Below are 21,119 nucleotides of genomic sequence, written 5' to 3' on the forward strand. Positions count from 1 at the left end.
CTGGAGGCTGTACTTAGGAGCAAACATTGCACTGTGAAGTAATTCAGAACAATATCACTGGAGGCTGTACATAGGAGCAAATGTCACAGTGGGAAGTATTTAGGAGCAACAATGCTGTAGGTTGTATTTAGGAGCAAGTATCACAGTGGGAAGTAGTTAGAAGAAACGTAGCTGGAGGCCTAATTTTGAAGCAAATATCACACAAGGAATTACTTACGAACAACATTGCTGGAGGCTGTACTTAGGAGCAAATGTCACAGTGTCAAATAATGAAGGGCAATATCCCTGTAGGCTCTGCTTAGAAGCACATATCAAAGTGGGAAGTACTATGGAGCAACATCGCTCTAGGCTGTGCCTAAGAGCAAATATCACTGTGGGAAGTATCTCGGAGAAACATCACTCTAGGCTGTACTTAGGACCAAATATCACAGTATGAAGTACCTAGGATCAACATCACTGTAGACTGTATGTAGGAGCAAATATCACAGTGGGAAGTACTTTTTCAGCAACATTGCTGGAGGCTGTCCTTAGGAACACAAATTACAGTGAGAAATACCCAGGAGCAACTTTGCTGGAGGCTGTATTTAGGAGCAAATATCACAGTGACAAGTACTGAGGAGCAACATCGCTCTAAGCTGACCTTAGGAACAAATATCAATGTGGATAGTATCTAGGAGGGACATCGCTCTAGGCTGTACCTAGGAGCCAATTTCACAGCGGGAAGTACCTAGGAGCAACATTGCCGGAGGCTGAACCCAGGAGCAAATATCACAGTGTGAAGTACTTATGAGCAACATCGCTTGAAGCTGTACTTAGAAGAAAATATCACAGTGGGAAGTACCTAGGAGCAACATCGCTGGAGGCTGCATTTAGAAACACATATCACAGTGCAAATTGCCTAGGAGCAACATCCCCCTAGGCTGTATGTAGGAGCAAATATCACAGTGGGAAGTACCTAGGAACAACACCCCTGGAGGCTGAACCTTAGAGCAAATATCACAGTTGGAAGTACTTAGGAGCAACATTGCTGGAAACTGTATTTAGAAGGAAATATCACAATGGCAAGTACTTAGGAGCCAGATCGCTGTAGGCTCTGCTTGTGAGTTAATATCCCTGTGGGAAGTACTTAAGAGAAGCATCGCTCTAGCTGTCTTTAGGAACTAATATCACTGTGGGAAGTATCTAGGAGCAACATTGCTCTAGGCTGTACTAAGGAGCCAATATCACAGTGGGAAGTACCTAGAAGCAAAATTGCTGGAGACTGTACATATGACCAAATATGACAGTGGGAAGTACTTAGGAGCAACATCACCGAAGGCTGTACTTAGGAGCAAACATTGCGTCCCGGGAGGATAGCTCAGCGGCGTGTTCGCCTTGGAAGCAAGACGACACGAAGCAACACAGGTTCGATCCATGGGTCTGCACTTAGAAACCTCTGGGTATTTAAGCAAATTATAAATACGCAACTAAAAAGAAGAAAACAATTACGCAACTAAAAAACAAACTATTCCTGTAACAGCGCCTCGATGCCCGCGGGCTGTGTGAGCGCTTTAAAAAATGCAAATAAATAAATAAATTGCACTGGGAAGTACTTAGGAGCAGCATCCCTGGAGGCTCTCCTTAGGAGCAAATATCACAGTGGGAAGTAATTAGGGGCAGCATTGCTCTAGGATGTGCTTAAGAGTAAATATATCTGTGCGAAGTATCTCAGAGAAACACCACTCTAGGCTGTATTTAGGAGCAAATATAAAGTGTGAAGTTCATAGGAACAACATCACTGTAGGCTGTATGTAGGAGTAAATATCACAGTGGGAAGTACCCTTTGTGTATCATCATTGGAGGTTGTCCCTAGAAACAGATATCACAGTGGGAAGTACTAGGAGCAACTTTGCTGGAGCCTGTATCTAGGAGCAAATATCACAGTGGTAAGTACTTAAGGAGCATCATTGCTGGAGGCTCTGCTTAGGAGTACATATCACAGTGTGAAGTACTTAGGAGCAACATCGCTCTAGGCTGTCCTTCGGAACAAATATCACTGTGGGAAGTATTTAGGAGCAACATCACTCTGGGCTTTGCTTAGGAGCCAATATCACATTGGGAAGTCACTAGGAGCAACATCGCTAGAGGCTGTACTTAGGAGCAAATATCACAGTGGGAAGTACAAAGGAGCAACAGCGCTGGAGGCTGTACTTAGGAGCAAACATTGCACTGGGAAGTACTTCAGAACAATATCACTGGAAGCTGTACTTAGGAGCAAATGTCACAGTGGGAAGTATTTAGGAGCAGCAATGCTGTAGGTTGTATTTAGGAGCAAGTATCACAGTGGGAAGTACTTAGGAGAAACATAGCTGTAGGCCTAATTTTGAAGCAAATATCACACAAGGAAGTACTTACGAACAGCATTGCTGGAGGCTGTACTTAGGAGCAAATGTCACAGTGTCCATTAATGAGGGGCAATATCCCTGTAGGCTCTGCTTAGGAGCAAATATCAACGTGGGAAGTACTATGGAGCAACATCACTGTAGGCTGTACGTAGGACCAAATATCACAGTGTGAAGTACCTAGGATCAACATCACTGTAGACTGTATGTAGGAACAAATATCACAGTGGGAAGTACTTTTTGAGCAACATCGCTGGAGGCTGTCCTTAGGAACACATATTACAGTGAGAAGTACCTAGGAGCAACTTTGCTGGACGCTGTATTTAGGAGCAAATATCACAGTGACAAGTACTTAGGAGCAACATCGCTCTAAACTGTCCTTAGGAACAAATATCAATGTGGATAGTATCTAGGAGGAACATCACTCTAGGCTGTACCTAGGAGCCAATATCACAGCGGGAAGTACCTAGGAGCAACATTGCTGGAGGCTGTACCTATGAGCAAATATCACAGTGTGAAGTACTTATGAGCAATATCGCTTGAGGCTGTACTTAGAAGAAAATATCGCAGTGGGAAGTACCTAGGAGCAAGATCGCTGGAGGCTGTATTTAGAAACACATATCACAGTGCAAATTGCCTAGGAGCAACATCCCCCTAGGCTGTATGTAGGAGCAAATATCACAGTGGGAAGTACCTCGGAACAACATCCCTGGAGGCTGAATCTTAGAGCAAATATCACAGTTGGAAGTACTTAGGAGCAACAGCACTGTAGGCTTTACTTAGGGGGCAAATATCACAGTGGGAAATACTAAGGAGCAACATTGCTGGAGACTGTATTTAGAAGGAAATATCACAATGGCAAGTACTTAGGAGCCAGATTGCTGGAGGCTCTGCTTGTAAGTTAATATCCCTGTGGGAAGTACTTAGGAGAAGCATTGCTCTAGGCTGTCTTTAGGAACTAATATCACTGTGGGAAGTATCTAGGAGCAACATTGCTCTAGGCTGTACTAAGGAGCCAATATCACAGTGGGAAGTACCTAGAAGCAAAATTGCTGGAGACTGTACATATGACCAAATATGACAGTGGGAAGTACTTAGGAGCAACATCACCGAAGGCTGTACTTAGGAGCAAACATTGCGTCCCGGGAGGATAGCTCAGCGGCGTGTTCGCCTTGGAAGCAAGACGACACGAAGCAATACAGGTTCGATCCATGGGTCTGCACTTAGAAACCTCTGGGTATTTAAGCAAATTATAAATATGCAACTAAAAAGAAGAAAACAATTACGCAACTAAAAAACAAACTATTCCTGTAACAGCGCCTCGATGCCCGCGGGCTGTGTGAGCGCTTTAAAAAATGCAAATAAATAAATAAATTGCACTGGGAAGTACTTAGGAACAATATCACTGGAGGCTGTACCTAGGAGCAAATTTCACAGTGGGAAGTACTTAGGAGCAGCATCCCTGGAGGCTCTCCTTAGGAGCAAATATCACAGTGGGAAGTAATTAGGGGCAGCATTGCTCTAGGATGTGCTTAAGAGTAAATATATCTGTGCGAAGTATCTCAGAGAAACAACCCTCTAGGCTGTACTTAGGAGCAAATATAAATTGTGAAGTTCATAGGAACAACATCACTGTAGGCTGTATGTAGGAGTAAATATCACAGTGGGAAGTGTATCATCATTGGAGGTTGTCCCTAGAAACAGATATCACAGTGGGAAGTACTAGGAGCAACTTTGCTGGAGCCTGTATCTAGGAGCAAATATCACAGTGGTAAGTACTTAAGGAGCATCATTGCTGGAGGCTCTGCTTAGGAGTACATATCACAGTGTGAAGTACTTAGGAGCAACATCGCTCTAGGCTGTCCTTCGGAACAAATATCACTGTGGGAAGTATTTAGGAGCAACATCACTCTGGGCTGTGCTTAGGAGCCAATATGACATTGGGAAGTCACTAGGAGCAACATCGCTAGAGGCTGTACTTAGGAGCAAATATCACAGTGGGAAGTACAAAGGAGCAACAGCGCTGGAGGCTGTACTTAGGAGCAAATATCACATTGGGAAGTACCCAGGAGCAACACTGCTGGAGGCTGTATTTAGAAGCAAATATCACAGTGGGAAGTACCTAGAAGCAACATCCCTGTAGACTGTCGCTAGGAGCAAATATCACAGTGGGGAGTACTTAGGAGCAACATTGCTGAAGGCTGTACTTTGGAACAAATATCACAGTTGGAAATACTTAGGATCAACATAGCTGCAGGCTGCACTTAGGAGCAAATATCACACAGGAAAGTACTCAGGAGCAATATTGTTCTAGGCTGTGCTTAGGAGCAAATATCCCAGTTTACAAATATCACAGTTGGCAATTAACAAAGTGGGCAAATATCGCAGTCGGCCGTTGGTAGGTTCAAATATAAACATGGGTTCGAGGTAGCAGCAAATATCGTAATGGTTTGCACTTATATGTACATATCACAGTGGGCAAATGTCATGGTGGGCTGCACCTGGGTGCAGATACCACACTGTGCAAACATACAAGTGGATTGTAGCTAGAAGCAAATGTCACCATGAGGAGAGATGCATGGAGTTGGGAAATGTTCATGTGATAGGGTATTTTAAAGGGGAAGTTTGCTCAAAAATGTCATTGTCCCAATCGTTTGGACATGTTTTTTTAAGCATACTGTAATTGATCTTAAAAATGTTCCCTATCCATTTTACCTTAGTTTTCCTCACTTTTACAAATGCGAAAAAAACAACATCTTGCGCACAGCCCTCTTGTGCTAATCTTATCAGTTGATGCATCGCCCTAACTTCAAGTGCCCTCGCAGCAAGAATACAAATCGCCCACCCTTCAAACTGACATCAATAGTCCAAATTATATACTGCACCTATTTTCATGATGTTTGTGTCCAGCATAGCCAAACGTGCCCCGGCATCACCCACGCAATAATGTTACTTAACGCAGAACCAGGAAGATAAACACACACATCCATTCACAGCACGTAACCTTTCTTGTCTCAAATAGGAGAGCAAAACATACATTTTTAAGAAAACATCAATAGTCTGCAATTTAACAAGTGCTTATATTTGGCAAAGAATGCTCACAAGAGAAGATTAAGTCCATGAAATGAATGATATGTTTTTGCAATACAAGTTATAGCTAGTGAACATTGCATGCTTCGAATGTTTATAATTTCATCATGATACGCCGATTGCGATCAGCAATCGATCAATACCTGTACTCCAATTCTTGTGTGTCCTTACCTTACAGCAGCAAAATTTTCTAATGACACACAAGGTGTTCAGTTCGTGACAAGATATTGATTCTTTGCACTTTCAAGCGTAACGCTTTTGCTTCAGCACGCTTTTAAATCATAAACGCTGACAGGTTGCTTCTTATTGCTGGTACCGCCAAAGGACAGATTGATCCCTGCCAGTTGTCCCACATAACGGTAATCAAATAAGCACTGTTTATGATTATCCACCAATGTTGATTGAAGAATCCATCCGACGGTAGTTGGAAACTATGGCATGCGCAGAATGGTCCAATATAACTGTGTAGCTAACACAATAAAAGAATATATTTTAGTAGCCGTTCTGTAATTGAATATAAGAAGTTACCATATTATTCAGAACCAGACGAAACCGAATCATAAACACAAACCACACAGAATGAACACAGACATGACAAGATGGGGGGTTAGTTGAGACCACGATGTGCATGAAAGGTTAGCGCTGTGAAGTAGGTATAGCTCTGAATAAGATGGAGAACCTGATGCACCCGCTTCACATAGCGGCCCTACCTGAAAATAAGGACAGAGATAGTAACCTTTTAAGCTGAAGCACAGACTAATGGCATTTTAATGGAAGTCGTAAGATTAGTGTTCGAAAAGAGAACCAAGTGCCCACGGAAAAGTTAATTCCACGCCCCTCCACCCAGCCCCCACCTTATAGTGCACAAGCATGCAATGGTGACAGCACACCAGCATATCCCACAGGACAGAGTGGCGTAGATATCATTAGCCTGCACACAAGTTGTGGTTGTGGGTTTTCACAGAATAATCATCACAATATGGTCCATCTAACAACCCATAACTCTGCACAGAATAGAATGGTGTGCAAGGCCAGTAAGCAATACGTCCAAAAAAATCATACCTCTATTCACTCCTCTTTAAACTATTCACAAATAACGATCATTACTAGACAAAGGGCCTCATTACACGGACGGCGGTAAGGGTTAACGGTCACCATTAATGGTACCGGTGACCGTTAACCCTTACCGCCTTACTACGAGGTCCCTTTGCGGGTTGGAGACTTTAACGCCTGCTTTTTGCAGGCGTTAAAAACCAACCCGCAAAGGGACCAGGGAGCTAATTACGGTACCGTAATTTGCAGTGCCGTAATTAGCACCTTCCCCATTCCCATTATGCCCTATGGGGCAAAAATGGGAATGGGGAAGGGCAATGGGGGAAGGGGGAATTACCGCCCCGCCAGCCTTGGAATAGGGAGGTAATTCCCCTTTCCTCCAAGGCGGTGCCGGTATTTTACTGGCATGGACCAAGGTGCTAGTAGCACCTTTGTCCACCGCCGTCCGTGTAATGAGGCCCAAAGAAACAAACTGTGAGTTACACACTCGCTTTTTTATAGTGTGAAGTATAAATATCATTCAGCATAACATAACATACTGTGTCAATTCTTTTGATCAAATCACACATTTGCATGCCGTTTTTATTCGCACAAATATTATGTACCGCATAATGAGGCCCAATATGTTTCCTAATGTGACAAATGAGGATAACACAACCACAGCCTGTAAAGAGAAGGGTTGTTTAACACACTTGGAGCATTAGACAATTCTTCCATAACTTTCTAGTCCAACCCTAAGAAGTTGAGAGCCTTGTGCTCAACAGTACAGTTGTGCTTAAAAGTGCACGATCACGCAACTAAAGCAAAACGTGGGTCTTCTTGGGAAGGCTGTAGCAAGTCAGGAAGGGGCTTGAGGCGATCATGAATTGGTTACCACTATTCGATTAGCATGTGCCCTTGGTGGCAGAACAGATTTAAAAAGGTGAGAATAGCTATGGAGCACAGGCTAACCCAGCCAAGATCGAATACCTTCATGGGATATTCGTGCGTAAAAGGGATCGGTTGTGCCTGGGGGAAACCGGCAAGTGAATCAAGTACTCACTGATCGTTGGCACAGTCTGGACCAAACTTTGTTATTTTAGTCGAGGTCGCTAGTGGGTTTGAGTAGTATTGACTCGGAGGGTGGGCCAGGTAACCTTTGGGAATCATGAGGATCAGACCAGCGGTATCTGCGACATTTGGGTTATTTCTGGGTTAAGAGAAAGCGGTGTAGAAGGCTACCTTTTTTTTCCATTTTGCGGAACTGAAGTGAGTTCTCCAGAGGTCTGACAGGTTTATGGATCTTTTTGGGGAGGCAGGTAGCTGTGGGGGGTCGGGGGGACCTGCCACCCACTCTCAGATTAGAGAAGTTTTTGACTTTAATGGAGTTGGAATTAGAGGAGCGTACAGCTTTTGCGGATACTATTTAGGGAAGTTAGGTAGGAGATTGTGTGGTCTTAGGACAAGAGTACCAAAAGCAATCCCAGACATGTGTCTTCTAGACAGAGGATAAGCAATATAAATGAAGGGAAGGTAAATGATATACATTAATGCACCATAAACCCAATTATAGTGTAATTAAATACTTTTAAATACATAATCTAGAATTGAAATTGCAAGTCTAATACATTAGCTTGTTTCTGTACAATGTCCAAACAATGGGGAACTTATTGAACATTTTATTGTGATCAGATTTTGAAGACAGCTACAAATCATTTAAATCTGGAAGTAATCCTTTCAAAAAGTTCCAATTTTGGAGGACAAGGTTTGTTTGCAATGTTCTGTGGCATTGTATTTGTCTTGGAAACAGAATCAGGAGCCATTCCATGAGTATGCATGGCCAACACAGTCAATGTGAGATCTTTCACAAATTCAAAATCCATTTCCTGGTAGATTGTTATGTTATTTTAAATGAATGTATTGAGTACACATACGCCTGAAGGCATCTTGGCGATGGTTGCGTGAAGGAATTTCCATGTTTCTATTGCAAGCTAAAATAAAAGAGTTTTCAGCAGCCGGCGGAAAGTAGGATGGTCAAATGTCCCGGGTAGAGTGAGAAGCAAGTCATTCCAGGCTTTAGCGGCAGCCACAGAGAATGAACGCCTACCTATCCGTGAGAGTCTGATCCGGTCTGACTGGCTTGGCCACCCATTGTTTGCTTTGTTTTGTAAAGGCCATGAGGTAATGAAGCATCCGAAAGTTCCTGCAGTTTTCACTTGTTCCCTCCCAACGTTCTCATTATGCGCAAGTACAGCTAGTCTTGTTCTAGCCTTTATACCGTCTATGCTGTAACACAATCTTTTGGGCCTGTACCTGTACTTTAGGCAAATATTATGGAACACTTCCAAATCTCCAGTATGATAGAATTCGGTGAGTCCCTTCAGATCTCTTGAAAGCTTTTTATCATACACAATCTTCTCAAGTGCTTTGTGCGGAGGGGAACATGGCACCAGCCACTTAATCTTGCATTTCTGCTCCTTTGATAAAGGTCCATGTGCACATTCGTGAAAATGTTGGAGCAACTATGCTCCCGACCCCTATTGTGCCCTATAGGGCAGAATGGGGATCGGGAGCCTGGCATTACCGCTTCCTGTAAATGGGCAATTACCAGCCTCTTCATCTCGTAATGGGCCGGTTATTGCCCAATCGCGGGAGGCGGTGCCGGTTGCGAGCACAGCGGTAGCGTGCCTGCCATACAGGCACGGCTACTGCCATGCTCGTAATGAGGTCCACTGTATCTTTGCTCCTTTAGCAGCCTATCATCCTGCAGTACTGTGTTTTGCGACTTTATCTCCATGAGTGTATGGTGGAACAAGGGTGCATCAATGAATACTATTTTTCAAGTAGAATTTAGACAGATCCATCACAAGTTTTGGAGCTCCACCAAAGATGGTTACTGATAGACTGAGACCACTTTGAAAGGTTTTGCAAAGCCTTTTTCTTTTTGCCAGCAGCTGTAATGTTTTTATTGATTGATTTGGCAATGTGCCATACATCAAATTGATGCTGAGTATGTGCAAACTGCTCTCGGATGGCCTTGGCTATTGAAACATGCCTTTCAGTGGTTATCAGGTCTATTTGCATTCCCCTGGCTTCCAGATGTTCGATGGATTTAATGAAGCCATGTTTCTCCATGGCCACAGACAATCTACATTCAGACACTTGCACAATGACCAAACTCACAATTTCTTTTACTTTCCATGTCTTGAAAGTGGTAAGTGCAATACTTAGCGGAAACTCCTGGACTGTCACACTGTCCATTGACAGATAGACTGACACTTTTGCCAGAGAATGCATTGCCCATTGACATATAATCGGGTTTCCAGGCATGACTAACATCGGGGAATAACAATTCCTTCTGATATTTTCAGTACTGGGATTTAGCAAAGAAATCAAGTCCCACAAATTGACAGAAACTAGAAATCTTATTGAAAGTTGATCCGCTGAACAGTATAGCTGCTGAACAAAGTCTATTTCCAGCAGACACTTTGCTGAGCATCGGTTGAGCAGAACATGAACAAATGTTATGGAGGTGGACATAGCTGGCCTGGATTTTCAGGTTGGTACCTTGTAATACACAAGAGAAATTCACCAATGGCTCCTCACTTAAGCTTCCTCTTAATTTAAGATCATATTTAATCATTTCTACAATCTCTAGCAGGCAGCAGTCGAATACAATGGGCCTCATTGCAACCCTGGCGGTACAGTATGGACAGTGCCGGTATGGCACCGGCACCGTCCATACTGCACCGCCTTATTCCGAGTTTCCCTCGCAGGTTCCTGACAGCCCGCCAGGTCTAACCTGGCGGGCTGTGCAGCACCTGCGAGCAGAACTTGTGATTGCACCGGCACCGTTATAAACAGTGCCGGTGCAACCATGCTCCCGATCCCCATTGTACCCTATGGGGCAGAATGGGGATCGGGAGCCCGGCATTACCGCCTCCTACGAATGGGCAATTACCAGCCCCTTCATCTCGAAATGGGTCGGTTATTGCCCAATCGCAGGAGGCGGTGCCGGTAGCGAGCATGGCGGTAGCCTTGCCTGCCATACAGGCACGCCTACCGCCATGCTCGTAATGAGGCCCACTTTATTTTTTCTCCTTTAATAGCCTATCATCCTGCAGTGCTGTGTTTTGCGATTTGAAGGTGGTTGACAATTACCACCAAACTAGGCATACTAAAGTCGAGATCTTGAGCACATTTTTCATTCAATTACGTTGAAGCTTCAGCCTACGCTAGTTCAGGCTGTGATATTTCTGCATGAATTGGAGAAATAGGTAACATTGAATGTTTGCCGGGTGAACAATTTTTAGAGGGTGTAGATTATGTCAAACGGTCTGCAAGCAATTGCAATGCATCTTCATTGTCTTCAGTTTCATCTCAGTGATTTTGAACAAAGTAGCAATGGTTCAATGTTAACTTTGTATGGTTCACAGGCGAGATTCCATTCATTTTCCAGCCACTGGACAGATGTATCACTAGTCTGAATATTGACTGCACCATGCTGTGCCTCAAATAGTAGTTGCTCCATTGTGAAATCCGTTTGGCAAGCAACATCTTTGGTTTCAGTTGTTGTCTGAGTCTTTATACTCCTCTTCCTCCTGGGCCCCTAACAGATTTATAGAAAAACATGCTCAATGTATAGCACACACACAGAAGATACGATTTTCCAACCTAAAACATATTATGACTAAAACATCTGCTTAAAAACTTCTCCAAAGCAAACTGTTTTTTTCTTTACCCTTGGTTTCTTAATTCGCTTCAAAACTGTGGCCTTCGCTTTGCCGACCTCAACATCAAGCTGAAAAAAGAGTATTTAAATCAAGCAAATTTCTTTGTGACTCAAACAAACATATGTACATATCTACAAACATAATCAACTTGACAGACTTCAAAACATTACAACATTATAAAAATGTACTCCCAATCCAATACGATGCTCAATTGTATTTCATTTTAGATTATGTATACCACTGGTCCATGTGCCTCTTCTGATTTGACATCCTGAGTACATTCCTTGCAGAGAAGGATCATAAAAAAAGTAAAATGTCAAATCTTTCATCACACAGAGCAATTCCTCACAAAGTAGTTTAAAATGATTGTGAACATCATACTATAAGGTTTGTTGCTGCAACACAAACAGAACATTCGTATTAACATACCCTTGATAACTGTATATGTGATTTGGTCATAATATACATTTCAGATTTCACCTGATAACCTTCTAAGATGACACATGGGGCCTCATTACGAGTTTGGAGGTAGTCAGGCCTTTTTACCGGCATGCCTACCGCCAAACTCGGGTCCGGGTCCCGGTCCGGGTCCGGTTCCCGAAAAATGGGAATTACCGGGCCATTCCGACTTTTGCGGGCCAGGTAATTCCCATTTGCGAGATCCGGACGCGGTACGTCCCCATTCCCATATGAGCCCCCTTAGGGCTCAATGTGAATGGGGAGGATAGCAGCAGCGGTACCCTTAATAATGGGACCGTTGCTGCCATCCTGTTCTGCTCGCGGGTGCCGCTCTGCATGCCTGGTCTGACCAGGCATTCAGAGCGGCACCCGCGAACAAACTCGTAATGTTGCAGCGAGGTAACGACGGCACCGGTAGCACTACCAGCGCCGTTGTTGCCTTACCGCAACACTTATAATGAGGCCCATGGACTTGAACTGAGATCACCCTGCAAAACATGGTGATTAGAATGTTGCCTTCAAAAGAATTTTGCTTTGTAATGTTTCCTTTCCAATCTATTCTGCATTAGGGAGGAAGTGTTATGTTAGAACCACATTCAGAAAAGTTTGAAACAGTGAAAGGTTACATGCTTTTCAGTGTCAAAGTATATCATTTGTAGGATTAACTTTCTTTCTTGCAAGACAACTGTAGGTACGCATACCTGTACCTGTTGCAAAGGAGGAAGTGAATGTAGTCGAAGTTCCAGCATCCCCCTAGAACATAGTACTTATTTTAATACAGATGAAAAGCAAAAGTAAACTGAAAACATGAGATGCAGATGATGGTACATACTGAGAGACACCCATACATGCCATTTTATGTAAATAACCAATACTACACATAATAATTTCCAATATGTTTAAATTCCGAGCATAACACATGCATGTATTGTTCATACGCATCTAAAGGACTAGTACAATATAATTACTGGATAGGTGAGTGAGGTTCACGTTGACTCCGGAAAAGTAATTGATGAAGAATCTTGCTCCTACATTTTCAGTACATTGTCAGAAAAGAGTACAGTGGAAAATGTACATTAGTATTAGAATAGTGGCCACATCCAGCACTCTAAAATATCACTTTGTGCATGTCTTTAGGGCTCACCATTGGGATACTAGATGGGTCGGTGGTTTTGTCTCTGGCGAGGGTCCGTGTTTCCATCAGTGAGCGCTACGTAAAGAAGGACATGTCAACCAACACATTTTGAAAACATTAGGCCACTTTTAAAGAGCATTATGGACGTTTTTAATTAGGGTCACATTTCACTGATTTATTAGAGTTTCCTGAAACATTGATGGAAATAAACACTGAAAACTCATTCATGAAGTTACCTTATCAATACACTATTTTAAATGAATCGAGAGATCATTGAAAAGACATATGTATACAGACCACTGTCCTACATAACAACACACATAACAAAGTAATCGTCCACTACTCACCTGAGCCAGTGTGTGCCAAAATAGAACCTCTTAATTGTATTTCCAAGCAATTTACGAAGAATTCTGGGTCGATAGATTTTTGTGTACTTTGATTGTTTGTACATATTGTTGGTAAAGTGCAGGCTGCAGGTGCGGAATCAATTGGCCCTCACGTCTCCCAAACAGCCTGGGCTTCACTTTCAATCTCAGCAAATGAAAACTGCAATTTGTAATCCATCTTCTTATTAAATCAATATCCTTTGGGAATATATGCAGGACTGTGCCCTGAGTTTTGACATGGCTCACAGAAGGGTAACCGATAATGATTCCTGAAGGCATTCTTGAAAGGTCTGTAAGATCTGTACAAAAAAATATAATCAACTATTACAAATGATGATGTATGAACGTGAATAAAGCAAGTATTACACAGCTTTGTCTGTAAATGTTGTTTTAAATAAAGAAAGAAAACCTGTGTAACCTAATAAAATTAACACAGGGATCACTTTCTTATAGAATTGATTGTTGTACCGCAAATTCTAATGTATTACTCGTCCATTGAATGAACTTTCAAGCGCCAAAAGAAAACATGCTTTCAAACATGAACCACGAAACATTCCATTTTGTTACAATGCAGAGTGATACAATGTGCAATGATCTACTTACCTAGATGAACATACATCAAACATTAGGTAATGGAGAAGTCTTTGAGATCAATGAATGTTAGAATACTATGTACATTATGTGGAAATCGATAGAAACTTTCAGAGCAACGATCTATGAACATACAGAACCAAATAAGTGACCTTCCCTTACTGAGACAAATAAATGAGCCGATTAGGTAAGACGGGGAACAAGTAGCGTGTAACAGGTATCCAGGGAACAAGTAGCTCGATGGCGATATGCCTTGTGGATGTTCTCCTGGTATATGTCAAGGTGTTTATAAAGGCTCAGAAATGTGTGTGTGTATGTGAATGTGTGACATGTTCATTGACACCCACTCAGCCTCGATGCCTGCTCGTACTGCCAATATGGCAATAGGGCCAGGTTTGAGCCACAAATGAAAAATGGTTGTGTGGGCCATTTTTTTTTAATCAAAGCAGCCACATTTGTTTAGCAATGTGGGCCAGCTTGATGTGTTAATTCAATATGTGGTTAGTGGTAGTGAACACTGTTGGTGAATATTTATATTTTTAATGAAACATTTGCATCACCTTTTCATCAAAATACTCCCCTTTGGGTAATATTCAAACAGTGTCCGAAAAGGAATGAATTGCGACTTTGATCTCTGGGCCACATTTTTATTGGTTCCTGAGACAATCTTATGGCCCAGTACGACCCTGTTCATAGGTGCCAACTGCCATTGATACTAGGGAGGAGGATGGATGGGTACAAGGTGAGTACAAAAGGTTCGGAACACTGCTCAACGGACAAAAACATATGTTGATTGCAGGGACGGATCTTGAAGCGGGGATTCTGGAGTCTTGAAGAGGGAAGTCTGGAGACACTGGGTTTGGCCTCACGATGTGGACAATGGATATCATATAATATGGGACGCATTCTTTGAGGATAGTCACAGCTACATCAGCATGACGTGTCAACAAGATAGAAGGTTGGAAATCACATTGCTTCACAAGATATATAAGGTCAGAGCTAACATAAGCAATATCTTTTAACAGGTAAGAGAAACTCTACAAATCTGCATGCATCAAGAGACAAGAAGCAAACTACAATTTAAAAACACAATTACATCCTGTTGGGAGCATAGTCTGACCCAGAGAGTTTCCACAAAAATGGAACATATCTATCAGTAAATGGGATGGAATTATTCCATGCAGGAATTTTAAAGATACAAGCAAGGGTCTATTGGGTGAAATCAAGGGGCCCTGGACCCACACAGGTGTGGCGGCATGGGCCTTTAAGGAAGGTGCCAGCAAGCGCCAGAGTGCTCACCAGACAAGATGCAGGTTCCCAACACACAGACCTGAGAGCCCACAATGGGGGCCCTCAGTGGGCTAAGGAGGGCCAGTTCCTGTTTCCCGGTCCAAGTGCCCAAAAAGTACAGAACTATGATACGCAGCACATCTGTTGATTTGTGAAATAAATACAGTAATCCTGTTTGGTTTATTATTGTTATGTTTAATAAAAGCCACAGACTTGTATTGCCAACACAAAAAATAAATCAATGAGTCTGCATAATTTTGTATGATGCATAATGTATATTTTCAATGCCACGCAGAGGCTAGCTATTCAACAGCTTGTGGCACCTTGTTCGTCCACACCCACCCAGCTGCCTTGTGAGTGCATGTTCTTCGGTGCGAACTGCCATCGATACTGGGGAGGGAGGGAGGGACGGGGATGGATGGACATGAAGAGGGGAGTCTGGAGACACTGTTTCTGTGGAGGCCATGTGAACAATGGTCACTTTGCCAAAGATTGAGAGTTCCCATCCTCCCAGCCCCCTTGGGAGTGCACGGTCATAGGTGTGAACTGCCATTGATACTGTAGAGGGGATGGATGGGCATGAGCCAAGCGCAAAAGGGCCAGAACACTGCCAAAGGGACACAAACCTATGTTGATTGCACTAACGGGGTCTTGAAGGGGGGAGTCTGGAGACACTGGGCCTGGGGAGGTCATGTGAACAATGGCCCTTGTGTGGAAAATATCTTTATAGTGTACATGGTATTTGGCAACTGGAGTGTTCCCACCCACCCAGCCCCAGCCCCCTGCCATTGATACTGGAGGGGAGAAGCATGGGCAAGAGGCGAGCGCAAATGGCCCGGAACACTGCTGAAGGGACACAGGGTGGGGTCTTGAAGAGAGGAGTCTGGAGACACTGTGTTTGGGGAGGCCATGTGAACAATGGTCCCTGTGCAGAAGATCCTTTTGAAGTGTACATGATGCAAATGGAGTGTTCCCACCCACCCAGCCCCTTTGGGAGTGCAAGATCACAGGTGTGAACTGCCATTGATATTGGAGGTGTGATGGATGGGCATGAGGCAAGTACAAATGTCCCGAAACACTGCTGAAGGGACACACACGTATGTTAATTGCTGGGGCGGGGTCTTGAAGAGGGGAGTCTGGAGGATTCCTTTGAGTTGTACATGGTGTTTGGCACCTTGAGCGTTCCCAGCCACCCACTACTGGAGGGGTGTATACTGGAGGGGGATGGATGGGGCAAGTTCAGTGCAAAAGGGTACCAACCATTCTTTCATGACCTTCATAGATGATTGAGTGTGTTCTTGACTCACTGAAGAATTCAAACAACCATTCGTATATGCTCATTTGTATTTTATTTAGTTTGGTGATGTTGATGGCACAAATAAACTACAAATTGTGTACTTGAGGTTGCAGCAGAGTGTGTAAAAATCCCCTGTACTGTCCGCTGTCACTGGAGAATTTGGCACAAATGGCTCGAACGACACATGTGAGTATTACTCATCGAAGGTGGAATCCAAGCCTCCCATAAAGCCACCATGTAAACGAAGGGTAGGCCACCAGCCTGTACCACCTGTGAAAAAAAACATAAATATTTTAAATGAATGAACCAGATAAGTGACCACCTTACTTGAAAATGCATCCAAAATTCAATGGCATAGTTGCGCTTAGAAAAGTATCTTTCTGGAAACATGTACTTAGGCTTTGAAGTATTGACACATTACAAAAGTGAACACCCATTCAACCCAGAAAAGTTTGGGCCACAGAGAAATATTGTTTTTTAGTCGAAAGTGAAAGACACATAAGCGATGAACACTCTGATTTGTAACAAGTGTGAGAAATGTACTCAATTTAAAGACTAAATTCATTCTTCAGTGATCGATCAAAGTTACGAGAATGTCGGAGAACAACATGAAATGTTGGTCATCTCAGTGGTCAAAATGACATCACATCTACAGTAAACTTACTCGTTACTAGGATTGCGAGGGCGAAGTTGGTACATAATCTCTATCATAATCCTCAACACGGACCTTGTGAGTCAGACTGCCCTGAAGTCATGCAGCTCGGTGTGTCTTCTTCGGCTGTGTAGGACAAGCATCCAGAGTTTTCTTGGCAGCAGCAGTTCTCCACCTCGCTTGGCATCACCTTGCAATGATTGCAGGTGCACCAGTTGGAAACGTCTTCCATGTGACTAGGGTCAGGCTCCGGTGATTCATCTTCCAACTATCGTCTGATTCCCCATCGTTTCCACCTCTTTCTCTTTCTCTTTCTCTTTCTCTTTCTCTTTCTCTTTCTCTTTCTCTTTCTCTTTCTCTTTCTCTTTCTCTTTCAAATAATTCCTCTCCTAAATATTCTGGCTCGGACCGGTAGGGCTGTATTGTTGCCATAGTTCCTGAAAATTAAATAAGTACAAAATTCACAGTCAGAAAAATAAAACAATGTTTGTTTGTATGCAGCAACTACTGGTACAGAAGGAAAAGAAAATACATTGAAATGTTAATACCCATAGAGCAAATAACTGCACAATCGGCACTAACTATGACATTTCAAAATTATCTATGGTTTGTTGAAGACATTGGACCTCATTACGAACCTGGCAGTAAAGCAACAACGGCGCCAGTAGTGCTACCGGCGCCGTTGTTGCCTCACCGCCTCATTACGAGTTCTGCTCGTGGGGCCGCCCTGTATGCCTGGTCAGACCAGATGTGCAGAGCAGCACCCACTAGCAGAACAGGATGCTAACAACGGTCCCGTCATTAACGGGACCGTTGTTAGCATACTCCCCATTCCCATTGAGCCCTATGGGGGCTCAAATGGGAATGGGGATGTACCTGGTCTGGGTCCCGCGAATGGGAATTACCGGGCCCGCAAAGGTCGGAATGGCCCAGTAATTCCCATTTTTCGTGACCCGGACCCGAGTTTGGGGGTAGCCATGCCGCCAAAAACAGCATGGCTACCTCCAAACTTGTAATGAGGCCCATTGATACAATATATGGCATATTTCAAAAAAAACGCAAGTACCGAGTTAAATCACTTCTGCTAGTGTAAATACCTGTTCGCTGGGGTGTCGTACTAGCAGAAGCGAGTCATGAGCGATCAAAACTAAATACAGTGATGCGGTTGAAAAAGCAACTGCATTGTTGTCTGCTCAGAAAGCGTCTGTTTATACGTGTTGAGGAAAGAGGTGTCCTGGCATTTCCATGGAGACATGTCAATAGCTTGTGCACAGATAAGATTGACACGAGACGCGCATTGGCCTTGTGAAAAGGCGCATAAGCATCTAGTGATGTCAGTTTGAGGGGCGGGCGATCTCTATTCTTGCCGCGAGGGCACTTAAACTTAGGGCGATGCATCAACTGATAAGATTAGCACAAGATGGCTGTGCCCAAGCCATTGTTTTTGCATGTGTAAAAGTAAAGAAAACTAAGATCGATTACAGTATGCTTAAAAATACATGCCCAAACGATCGGGACAATAACATTTTTGAGCGAACTTCCCCTTTAAGGCGATGTCATTTACACGGTTGACGAGTCATCCATTTCTGGGCAGGATTAGGGCAGATCAAGGAATGGGGAGCCAGCGAACAAGCAAACAGGAATCACCCTTTGCCAATTAACTTATTGCATGCCGGGTAGGCTGCCCTGGGGTGTTTTTGTTGAAAAGGTGAGGAGTAGACATGCATGGCCTTTATGGCCAATCAGCAGCAGCGTGGTGGACAAGGTGTGCAGGGATGGGTTTGGCAATTGGGAAAATATGAAAGGGTAGGAACAGTGTGGAAAATGTGGCCGGGAAAGTTATTAAAACATCATAATCCAAGTAAATGATGAGCTCTGTGCGAGTGTCATACCTCGGAGCAGTGGGGGATCCAGTGAGTGTGAGCAAGTGCTGTTCGGTGGCTAAGGCTGCTTTGAAAATTCTTGGCATGAAGTCGGATGTTGCTGGTGGCAATGCATCTGCATAAAATCAACATAAAGTAAAACGTGGTTATAAGTGCCAAGCATACATTCCTATGTTTACCTGGATACTTTGTGAAATGTACTTGGGGCACACCACCCAGGAGGGGATCGACCACCTCCCACAGCGGAAATGCATAAATAATTGTCCTCTTGTGTTTCTCTTCATCAAATATCAACTATGGAATTAAAGAGAAGGATATGTTGAGAATTTGCAATCGTAGATGAGGCATCTTGTGCACTATACGAATTGCAAACTTCTCAGCAAAATAACTTTGCAAACGCCTTTGCGTGAGATGTTAAACAATACAGTGTACATCAGCAAACTGTTCACTCCATATGATCGTCCTTGGCTCACTTCCTTGCCACTTCTCGTGCCCCTTGTGCTCCCTCTCGTTTGCACTCTCTTCTTTTCCTCGCTCCCTTACTCTTGAATGTTCTCCCACTCCACACTTCTCCCATCCTATCTCTATTTAAATCCAACCTCCTAGCTCCCCTCCTTTCTGCAAACCTCCTTGCAAACCAAGCTACACCAGCACATCTCCCTGTTCTGCTCTCCCCCGACCTCACTATGGCAACCCCACAACACTTATCCCTCACCCCGTCATCCTAAAACTTAGCACTTCCTCCACAATCCTGGTCCTATATCATGCTCTACTGTCCTTTTCCATAGTTCATGTTTCTACCTCCCCTGCATCAACTGGTTTTATATCCACATCTTCTCACCCATTGTATAGGACACTGGTCCTGAGCTCTGTAAAGCAATATTAGAACGTTTGGTAAACATTGTTGGGCCAAAAATGCATTTATTTCCCTGTAAATAAACAAACTGTTGTCGGTCTACGGCCCAATGAGGCATCACTATGCATTGCTCAAAATGTCTTGCCATCTGCATCCCCACCCTCTGTCCCCCTCCTCCACCCACTTGTAAGAGATGCTCACACTGCTCAAAGCATCACTCTCAGCATACCCTACCAAGTTGCATTCATGGCACATTTCATAGGTTGGGTGAATAATGCATGGTTTGAGTAATTCAGTGGTCGGGGCACGAAATTAGGAGAGAGCTTTGGTGATCTTTGACAGTCAATTTATGCTCCCATAATGGAGCTCGTGGGGTAAGGATTCCTCGTGTGTGGTGCATCCTAGCACTAAGATTGCAAAGAGGGATCAGAGGTAAAAGCATAGGACTATATCATTCAGAAAGTGCCTTGAAGGAGCATAGTATTCCATGATTGCAGGACCAAGACCAAGCAGCTGCCGATGAGACCCTTACTGAAGAGAGCTGCAACAAAGAAACCTTTGATATGGGGATGGATCGAATGTTCCAGGACTGGGCAGGAGGGCAAATAAAGGAGAGTTCCATGCCCAACGCAATATGAACGGATACTGAACTTTGACTGCATAAACAAACTCTAGAGGTAGCCCAAGAAAGGCCTTTCAAGAGCGATGTGTCATGGCAATGGGAAACAGCACTGAACGGGGGGGGGGGTCCGGTAGCGGATATCCACATACAGTGGCGAGAGAGTTCAGATACAAGGTATTGGGCCTCACTACAAGTTTGCCAGTCCGGGAACTACGGTACCGGTAAACTTGCCGGTACCGCAGTTCCCGGACTGGCAAACTACAGGTTGTGCCCGCGGATGCCTTTCTGCCCGCCAGGGCGGAGCTGGCGGGCAGAGAGGCACCCACCAGCACAGCATGTCGGATGCACCGGCACCATTCCGAATGGTGCCGGTGCATCCGACCTCCCCATTCCCATTGAGCCCTATGGGGCTCGAATGGGGAGCATTCCATTCCGGCGCCCGCAAATGGGCAATTACCGGGTCCAGCGGGCCATAATGACCCAGTAATTGCCCATTCGTGGGTGCCAGATTTTTTCTGAAGTTTGGCGCCAACCTGCCGGTTTTACCGGCAAGGCTACTGCCAAACTTATAATGAGGCCATATGTCTTTCTACTGTCATGTTGGAGCCTGGGCACAGTCTGTCTAAGATCTTTTAGCAGGAAGAAACACAAGGACGCTTCCGCCTGCAGCTGAGTGCTTTATCAGGGCAGGCGGGAGCTTATTTTATGGGCA

General features: G+C 43.9%; 1 protein-coding gene across 1 annotated transcript in view; it reads left to right on the forward strand.

Annotated features, from left to right (window-relative positions):
• Positions 1-21,119, forward strand: part of DRD2 (dopamine receptor D2) — a 947,704-nt gene that overhangs the window by 620,361 nt on the left and 306,224 nt on the right. The window lies entirely within an intron of this gene.

Source organism: Ambystoma mexicanum, chromosome 9 (genome assembly GCF_040938575.1).
Source record: "Ambystoma mexicanum isolate Mex_15411 chromosome 9, UKY_AmexF1_1, whole genome shotgun sequence".
Classification (NCBI taxonomy): Eukaryota; Metazoa; Chordata; class Amphibia; order Caudata; family Ambystomatidae; genus Ambystoma; species Ambystoma mexicanum.